The sequence below is a fragment of the Neolamprologus multifasciatus genome, chromosome 8 (assembly GCF_963576455.1).
Source record: "Neolamprologus multifasciatus chromosome 8, fNeoMul1.2, whole genome shotgun sequence".
Lineage (NCBI taxonomy): Eukaryota > Metazoa > Chordata > Actinopteri > Cichliformes > Cichlidae > Neolamprologus > Neolamprologus multifasciatus.
Window position 1 is genome coordinate 6,108,786 of NC_140446.1, and position 10,655 is coordinate 6,119,440.

Below are 10,655 nucleotides of genomic sequence, written 5' to 3' on the forward strand. Positions count from 1 at the left end.
AAATGAGGGTTTGAAGCTTTGGCCAACTGGCCCGTCACAATTTAAAGTGGTGAACATAATGGGGACAAGATTAAATTAAATTTATTGTTAAGGAGTTTTGAATAACATCAGCCAGTCAAAAACATTTTCTTCTGAAGAGCAAGTAACAACAGAGCTTTTCATCATTTCTAAAAGCCTCGTATAGGGGCCACTCTTCTTGAGTGTCAAATCCAATTATCTTTCAAATTTGCATTTTCAGTCCAGCCTTTAGGAGCACAAGAGTCCTTTCTTGTGTTAAAGTCCCTGCATCAACTGTAGGTATGTACTAGTGTTGTTTTACAGCTTCTACTAGATTTGATGGAATTAAAAAAAATGTCAAATGTTGGTTTAGAGAGAGCAAGTTTTTTTTCTTGGGGCTAAAACCAAATCTGCATTAAAAGTGAAGTAAAAAAAAACACAACACAGCAAAAACACTGAGCAGAAATGAAGATGAGAACATGGAACTTTCAAACAACAAGAGAAAACGGTCTTTAAATGGGTTTTACGAGCCCTGAAAATTAAATGTAGTTAAAAAGTCTTAAAAAGCACCTGGATCTGTAACTCTGCTGTTCACAATAGTGAAGCTGCTCCTTAAGCAATAATCACATCAGAGCTGAAAAACACTTTTTACTTTCAACGAAGTACATAATGAGAAATTTTGATACTTTCTGTGCAACTGCAGTACAGCTTCGAACATCATGACACATTGCTGTGAAAACACAAAACAGTTTTTGCAGTAATTTAGCTTTTTTTGTGTGTGTGTACAGATAAATACTGTAATTGTTGACCGCCTGCTCATCTGAGCTCAACAGAACAACTCATTAATGTAGAAGTGTTGTTATGCCTGTTTTAGGTATGTCGTGTTTAGATTATGATCGTTGTGGATGTGTGGTTTGTGTGGTCCTAGCTAACAAAGGGCCATCAACACAAAGACTCCTGAAGCAATTCATCACGTCCAGACAGTGTTGTTCTAAAAGTCGGCTGTTCAAATGTTCTGTAAAGCATTATTCACATGACTGTTTGATGTGATGATGGGAAATTGCACAAAAGCTGATGTCAATACATAGTTTAAGAAGGAAAAGAAACTTGTTCAACAGCCATAATCTTACATTTTTATCTTTTTTATCAGACAATATATAAATAGATAAATTTACCACCTATTTGCACCAACTAACCTCAACTTCTTTGAGTGCATATAGTGCATTTCATATAGATGCATATTTGCCAGTAAAAACACAGTTATGCACTTGCTATCTCATGTGTTTGCATGGTTTCTGTTATAATTTATGATATTCATAACATGTAGGAGTTTATTCTATAAAATCCTTTTTTTGAATGTATTTTCAGTGCATTTAAATAATATATATTTTATATTTTGGCATCTAAATGCCCCAAAATATCAAGTGAACCAAAGATGAATTCAGAATAAAATATGCTGGGATAATTTTTATGATTGTTGAAATACATGTAAAATGTACAAAAATCAAAAGATGCCTACATTTTCTGTAATTTTGCCAAAATGTGTAAGTAGAGGAAAATATTTAAATATTGATAAAAAGTGATAGTGACAAATTTAACACATAAAGAGCAACAATGCAGTGGTATTTCTGGCCATTTCCAATTTTCATCTTTGTTGTTAAAATGCGGCACTATATTTAGCAGCTGTTTGGTGCTATCAGAAACTAAAATTCACACCTTAAAAGGGGGAAAAATTGTTCTTCATATTTAAAATGTAATTTATTAAAAACATGGTTTTACTTCTTAAGTGCAAACTTGTAAGAATTTGTCGAATTAATAAAAATGAGTTTGCCACACTTGGGCTAAACAGTGTTTTTATCCATGCATCCATTTTTTCTCCAGCTTATTTAATTCCGGTTCAGGGTGGAACTTAAGCGTATCCCAGCTGTCATAGGGCGAGAGGTCAGGTAAATGCTCTAGTCTGTTGTACAGACGGGCAAACAACCATTCACATTCCAGCCTAATGTGCATGTCTTTGGACTGTGGGAGGAAGTTGGAGCACCTGAAGAGAATCTACGCAATCTAACACTTGCTTGGACGAGGCTAAGCACTGCGCCGCCATGCCGCCAAGGTGCAATGTGTAATATAGGAGTTTTCTACTGGCTACAACGGATAGAGTATAAAACTTTAGTGCACTGAAGTTTGCATCAAATTCAAAGTGTTCGCTTTTTTCCAAAAACTGCAGATTGGCAGCAAGAACAACGTGAAATCTGATGAACAAGACTATTGTGAAAGATGCTAACAGGGGACTTTGGCAGACTAATGCCAAAAATCAAAACAATGAACCAGAGGGTGATCTTTTGCAATGGTATCCATTGGTAATATAAGGTAAGAACTCTGTATTGGAGTACATTATGTTTTGCCCCAGCACTGACGCTGCTTCTTTTGTAACATTTATGAATTTTGACATCAAGCATGATTCTCATTTTATAATCCAAGGAGTTCTAAAGTAGACCGAGCAGACAGCCTTGTCTTCCTATTGTGTGTAACCCTCTAGCTCTGAGGCTGTGCCAGATTTTTTTTCCTAGTGGGGGATTGATGGTCCCATTGTCTACACTAAGCCAACTCTGATTACAGACTTCTCGCCGACATTGCGACGGATGCCAGTCACAGTCTCAATTTAGACCTCTCTGGGTTTCTTTATAGAGCCCTTGGGCCCCAGCACAGTGTTTTTTATCATGATAACAGTACGATGAGGCCCAAATAACAATCAGATGCTCACCAGATTGCATGAACGCCTCCAGCAATGTAAAGCGTGGTGGAGCGTAATTTTTATGGAAATCAAGAAAAACTGTGTTTTTAGTTCATAAACAAACTGTTGCAGCTCCTTGTGCCCAGTGTTTGGTAATGTGATTCACTGTGCATGCTTCGTAACTGCTTTCTCACCAAGTTTAGAAGGAAATTTGTCCTTTCCGCAACACAATTACAGGCCAGTGATAGCAAAGAAGGGCTGTGTCACCTGTTTGCAACCCTCACTGAGGGTTTGACTGAGGGAATTATTCATCATGTGTCCACAACAATTATGCAAAGTAGGTCAAAATTTGGCTTCTCTCGTCTACAACCTAAAAGATATTACACTCGGGTCTTTGTGGGCGTGTAGAAGTTTCAAGTTTCAAGTTTAAAGAGCTTTACACATGTTTACATGAGGTGGAATGAAATTACGTACCCAGTCCCAGAAATCAAGAAAAACAGTGTTTCTTTTTTTCCTGATGAAAATGCTGGTAAAGTATCGACTTTGTCCCAGCAGTTTATTAAAAAGTCAAATTCACCGTGCTCACTTTGTGACTACGACTGCATCATATTATCCCAATGATCTGCAGCCACTCATTTGGAAAAGAAAAGAGGTTTTCATACCTTGAGACTAAGTAAGGATTGATATTCAGCGTTGTTTTGGTGCCGACTGAAACACATCTTTTGTATAAACTCACTAGCCACTTTGTTAGGTACATCTCTTTAAATTTTTGTCTTAGCAAACAGTTCATCAGTCAATCAAATAGCAACAACTTCACATCATCAAGACGAATTGCTGGAGCTCAAACTGAGCATCAGAATGGGGAAGTAAGGAGACTTATTTGACTTTAAATTTTCAGTTTAATTCACTTTTACTTTGAGATGCCTCAAAGTGTTTTATATAGGCTAGAGATCCTACAGTATTAGAAATAAACCACAAAGTGCACAAAGAGAAGAGAGCAAGGAGAGAAACGACAAAAGACTAGAGTTTAACAATGACTAATGATTAAATCAGTAGTGAAATATAAACACAAAGAGAGTGAGACGTAAGTGAAGAAGAAATGCTCAATGCATCATGGGAAGCCTCGCAGCAGCGCAAGCCTATTGCAGCATAACTAAGGGATGATTCAGGGTCACCTGATTTAGTCCAAACTATAAGTTTTGTCAAAAAGAAACGTTTTAAGCCTAAACTTCAAAGTAAAGAGAGTGCCTGTTTCCTGAATCCAAACTGGGAGCTGGTTCCATTTCAGCTTGTCTGTGGTCTGCTGCTCCTGACAGGAGTGACTGTAGGAGCCGCTCCACACAAAGGCACAAAGGCTCACCAAAATAGAAGAAGAAGAAAATAGGACAATAGAAGATTGGTGGTGAGTCTCCATTATAGGGTCAGAATGCGGCGTAAACAACATGAAAGCATGGCTCCATCCTGCCTTGTGTCAGCTTTTCAGTCTGGCGGTGATGTAGGGGGTTTGTTCTTGGCACACTTTGAGCCCCTTAGGACCGACTGAGCATCGTCGAAACACAACAGCCTGTCTTGATGGACAGTGTATCTATCTTCTGATGGCTGGCTTTGTGAAAGTACTACACTGAGATAAACAATGTACTACTGGTTGGTAGAATTTATTTGCCAGTCAAACAGTGCAGAAGATTCAGAAAAGCATAAAAAGAGCTCTAGTAAGTAAAGTAAGTAAAACTTTGTTTATATAACACCTTTCAAGATAAAAATCACAAAGTGCTTCACAGAAGCTAAAACCTAAAAATAAAAATCAACCAAAAGCAAGTTTAAAAAGATGAGTTTTTAGCTGTTTTTTTAAAAGCGACCACTGAGTCCACAGATCTCAGGCTCAAAGGGAGAGAGTTCCACAGTCTGGGGGCCACAGTTCCAAAAGCTTTGTCGCCTTTTGTTTTCAGCCTCGTGTGTTGGACAGCAAGCAAGCCCTGGTCACATGACCTCAGGGACCTGCTGGGAATGTATGGATGTAAAAGTTCACTTATATATGTTGGTGCTTGTCCATGCAGAGCCCTGAAAGTCAAGGTCAAAACCTTAAACTGGATTCTGAATTTAACGGGGAGTCAGTGCAGCTGAATCAGCAGGGGTGTGACATGGGAAAATTTGGAGGACTTGGTCAGAAGCTTTGCAGCTCTAATCAAACCTGAAATAATAGGAAATAATGCAGGAAATATGATGGCAATATACCGATTTTATGTGATAATATAAGAAAGAATGCCCTCTCATCCTCGCACAGATATGTGCAATGCACTCTCTTGCACTGCTTTTAATAAAATACCAACTTTTGTGCATCAGCCAAAACATTTCTCAAGTTTGTTAGTTACAAAATATAACCGTGCAAAACAACAAGTGCATTAAAAAGACTCGCAGTTTAAGCTTACCACATCAAATACAATATAATTGCTTTCATAAAACACAAGAATCTCAAAACAAGATTGAGATAAGAAATGTACCACAATCTGCTGACAATGTAACGTGTTAACAAACACATATTTATGCTGTCTGCTATTAAACAAGAATTTGGGAAAGAATTTTTGGGAATGCGCTGGTTTGTTCTCTTTAGATGTGGATCAGTGATAAATACACTGATGTTTCTCCACGGTTTAAAACATTCCTGAACGTTATCCCACTTGAAACGCTGTCATACTCTGTATATCTAAGAACAAATTGGAGCGATTCCTGCTTACAAAATCAAGAGTGCACGAATGTATCATTTGTGACATAACAAATCTGAGCGCAGATAAAGTTACAGAGCAGACCTCTCTGGAACATCTGCGATCATACATATGCAGATATTTATCAGTGTGTCCAAGTGTTTTTGCATCTCAGATATCGATCATATTTACATTTCAAGAAGCTGCACATCTGGATACATTTAGCTCTGTTTTTAAATAGACTATGTGAACCATTACCGATCTACGTTTAATGTCACCGCGCATGATTTGTTTCCACTTTAAAATCAGTTGCGGTTTATGAGAGCAGCTTTCGCAACTAATAAAGATGCAGATTTTATGAATAATGTACAGCTATGAGACAAAGCCTCTTAACCCTTCGGAGTTAGTTGGATTTCTGCACTGATTACTCCTAAAATTTGGCCCGATTCTCATCTAAATCACAAATACAGATACAATCTGACTAAATTAATAACATACAAGGTTGTGCTTTTCATGTATTAGCTGTACTTTTCATGTCTTTATTGAACACAGTCAGTGATCCCTCAAAGTGTAGACGGGAAAACATATGTGAAGTCACAAGGAGTGAAGTTTCCTGTAGCTGCTTGTGAGACTTGCGCAAAAAGGTTGAGGAATTTTGGGTTCGTCATCGCTACAAAACTGTTTCAGCTCATCAATATTTCTGGGATGTCTTGATTGAAATGCCCCCTCCAGCTCCAGCCAGAGCATCCCAATTGTTTTAATGCCAGGACTTTCTAACTTGGCCCTCTCTTGTTCAGTTATCTATGTTCTCTTGTGCTGTGGATCTTCTCGTTGAATCAGCCAACCTTAAGCTTCAGCTTTTGCTGCCCTAATATTGTCCAGATTTTTGAAGCTATTGTTCTCTTTTTGACTGCAAAGTGCTCAAACCAACTCCGAACTATGTTGGTGTCCGCTTCATTTTCCGTAACATGTCCTTCTCTATCTCCTCTGTCCTCTTGCCTGTGAAGGACAGCGGAAAGAAGTCTGTCAATGATATAACTGAAGATGGCAGGTGTATTGGAAAGAGTTTTTTCTTACTGGAAAAAATTTTTTACCCACACTTCTTAACGACATTGATTCAGTTCACTGAGGCTTTCAGGCGTTCATTCTCCCACAGCTCTCTTAAGGTCCCAGCATTTCGGCTGAGCTGAGGTCTCAACTCTGACTGGACCACCGCAACACCTTTATTTTTTTCATTTTCAGCCATGCTTTCGTGGATTTGTTGATGTGGTTAAGGCAGCGGTCCGCAACCTTTTTTGTGCCACGGACCGGTTTATGTCCGACAATATTTTCCGGGACCGGCCTTTAAGGTGTCGTGGATAAATACAACAAAATAAAACTAGTACCGGTTCCAAAAAAAAGAAGATTTATTCATAACACACGGAAAAAGACCCAGGGAAACAGAGTTAATGATAAAAGCGATAAAAAAAACAACGCTAAAATGCTAAGAAACCTGAAACCATGAATATACCAATACCAAACGCCCAGGTGCTTTGCTTTCGCTGCCAGACAGATCACATTTGACTCTAGAATACTTTGGTTGCAGAGTTCGTTCAATTTGACTGCAAGATATCCAGGTCCTAATCAAAATCATCAACCCATCACTGTGCTTGAGATGTTATGAGGTGTTTGTTTTTTTCAAACATGGTGTTGAACATTATGCTTTGGTCCCATATGTCTACAGGATGTTGTTCCAGAAGTCTCGTGGTTTGTTCAGATGTAACTTTTTAAACCTACAATCTTGTTTTAAAGAGGCTTTCTCCTGGCAACCCTTTACAACTGTCTTTTTTCCAATTTTCGTATTATGAACTCTAACTTTCAAATTGCAAATTTAGGCCTGTAGAGTTTGACATGTAGCTCTTGAGCTTTTTGCAGTTTCTCTGCGCTTTGCATGTCTGACCTTAGGGTGAACGTGCTTGGATGTCCCCTTCTGGAGAGATTGACAGATGGGTTGAATATTTTCTACTTGTGAATTATCTTTCTCAGTGCTGAAATATGGACTTTAGATTATAGTCCTCCCCAGATTGACGATCAGCAACAACTGCTTCTCTAAGATCATTACTGATATTTTTTCACCCTTGCTGATAAGTTAGTCAAGTGCATTTGATTAGTAGTGTTTGCTTGATACTCACCCTGGAAGCGGTAGGGGTGGATTTTGTTTGTCACAAGACTGTATCTGCATTTTGACTTAGTTTTTGTTAATAAATGATGACAAAGTGTTATACATTATATGCTGTTTTTCATCTTAGGTTATATTTATCTCATTTTAACATTTGATGAGGACCAGATCATTTTTCAATATGTCCTTGAGAACCTGAGAACTGAAAGAAGTTGTATTTTTTCACATGATATATTACACTATATTAAACATTACTTTACAATGTCAGCTACTGTCACCAGTTTTGTACTGGTAACAGTAGTTCAATAAGGAGAGATCATTAAAAAGAAATTAACATGATTTATTGACGTACAGACATTAGATAAAGGTATGTGGCGGTTAGACTCCAACAGTGTTGGGGAGTAACGGAATACATGTACCGCCGTTACGTATTTAAAATACAAAATATGAGTAACTGTATTCCGTTACAGTTACCGTTTAAAAAGGTGGTATTTAGAATACAGTTACTTTGTTGAAATAAATGGATTACACGGCGGTACTTCCCTGTTTCATATTGTGGCGGGTCAGGACTGTTTGGGTTTTGTTTGACAGCTACGTTCTGTTGTTCCAGGCGGCAGCGTTACGGTTGCCATGGTTACAGGGTAACGCTCTCTCTCTGCGTGTTTCCTGGGTGAGAGAGCGCAGTTGTTGTTGTTGTGCTAAGCTAATAGGCAGAATGCTACCGGTATAGCTCTAAAGAATGTAGCCTCATGGGCAGTGTAGTCCGTGCTGAAGGGAGAATGGACTGCCATACCCGTTATGTGTCTGTGAGCGAGGGAGGGAGAAAAAGGAAAAGTACTAGTTATCATCGAGCAAAAACGGGAGCTGGAAGCATGTAAATATAATAATAACCACTGCAGCCAAGAAGAGAGCCTGACGAGCCCAGTTGTAAGTAAGCTATTAAAACTCGACTGTACACCGTGTTCGTGTTTTCCTCTGAAACAATAAGTTCCGTTGGAGCAGCCTTTCAACGCCTCTCTCTGTCTCTCGCTAGCAAAGTGACCCAGACAACAAAGTAAAGCTAGTTTTCGGCTACGAGCCCGACACAGAACCCAGCTTATTAGCCAGAGGTCCCTTTACTACGGTTCGGAGCCGCGGACCTTCAGTAACAGTAATAAATCACAGCAATAGTACATTCATGTAGTTGTAAACAGCATGATAATATATTAAGTAATCCAAGTATTCAGAATACGTTACTCTCATTGAGTAACGTAACGGAATACGTTACAGAATACATTTTGGGGCATGTACTCTGTAATCTGTAATGGAATACATTTTAAAAGTAACCTTCCCAACACTGGATTCCAATGGCCCGTCTCGGTGGAACGGAACCCCAGCGGTCACAGGGATTAAAGCAGGACCCCTCAGAGTCGCTGTTGGTGGAGCCACAGTGATGAGATGCAGTTATGGGGAGGAGGTGGGTAGCACGAAGACGTCTGCAAAGGAGAACGACAGATGCGCAGGTTTAAAGTACGCGGCGTGAATGCTGATTGGCCCGAACAAGGCCAAGAGAAAGATGATTGGAATAGACCAGTGATGTCACAAACAGCTGACAGTGTGGGAAAGCGGAAGTGATGTGAAGCTTAACTGGCAACACCTGGGAGCAGACAGATGTAAAACCATAGTTATTGAACTTACACATGAGCTTCATATAGCTGGGATGAGGTTTTGAAACTAGTGCGCAGTCCTTTGTTTCAACCCTTCGAAATACAGCAGCTGACATCTTTGCCTAAAAGAATCTTGATTCCAACTTTTTACCAAATTTTTGTCCCAGATCTGTTTTTAGAGAGCAGTGGTGTCCTTCCATTAACATCGCTTTTCCTAGTGTTTTTCCTATAGTAGACACATACTGACAGATTTTAAGTAGATTTACCCTTGGTAGGCTTTCCCACCTCTTGAGTGGTGCATATTGTTCTCTTGTTGCAACAAGAGTTGTAACAAAGTAACTACTGTCATCCATTTGTAAAGAGTTAAAGTAGGGAAACAGTGAACACCTGAGTTTATAGTAATGCTTGTGTAGTCTTTGCCAATGTTGTGCTTGTCTATAACGTTTCTTGTAAGGTTCTTTAAAAGTAGTGTGATTCACTCATTGTTCACCCCAATGAGGCTTTCTTGAGAAAAGCTGATTTCATCAGTAACACCTACAGACTTCTGTTCTCATCTCCTAATTGAAACAAATTAGTTTTGGAGAACTTTCTAACGCAAAGGTTCATTTCCTTTTCCCGCCTGGGCTGTGAGCGATTACTGTGTTCAATAAAGATGAGAAGAGAAGTACAGCTGTTTGTGTTTTATTAGCTTAGTCAGATTATATTACTCAGTAAATGTGACTTAGATAAAGATCAGACCACATTTTATGAGTAGTCAGCGCAGAAATATCAGTCATTCCAAACTTTGAACCGATCTTACTATCAGAACTCCCTCAATTTTAAATTAAGCCGAGGATGCTGAAATGACAAAGTGCTCAGAAACAACTGTGTGCTTGCACTTTGCATTTTCATTGCTCTCATCGTTTAAACACATGTAAATAATTAAAAAATCATTCATGACAACAAAGACTTATTCACGGCTCAAAATGATGAATTGCTGTAAACTGACCTTGGACTCCTTTGAAAGTGTTTTGTTATTGAGGGTGGCTCTGCTCAGCATCACTTTGTGTACATCCCTGTACATCAGAGCCACTCCTCTCAGTGCTTAACGACAATCCGGACAATTGATTTATCAGCTCTTCCTTTAGTTTTTTCCAAGCCATATTGCTACAATGTCCTATAATGAAAAAAATATATCATAAAAAGATATTAAACAAGAAATTTGCCTTGGTTTTTATAAGATGAGAGAGAGCGAGAGGAATCTGTTGTCCACTTGCAGCCATGATTGGTTACTTCGGTAGAGCAGGAGGTCACCACGAGGTGACTGACTGCTCCAGGCGAGCTCTAAGATAAGCCTTTAAGTCCAAAGTGGAATTCTTCTTCCTCACTGATCTTTTATGTGGTTTCCACGCAGGAACACGGGGCATTTAACCCTGGCTGTTATA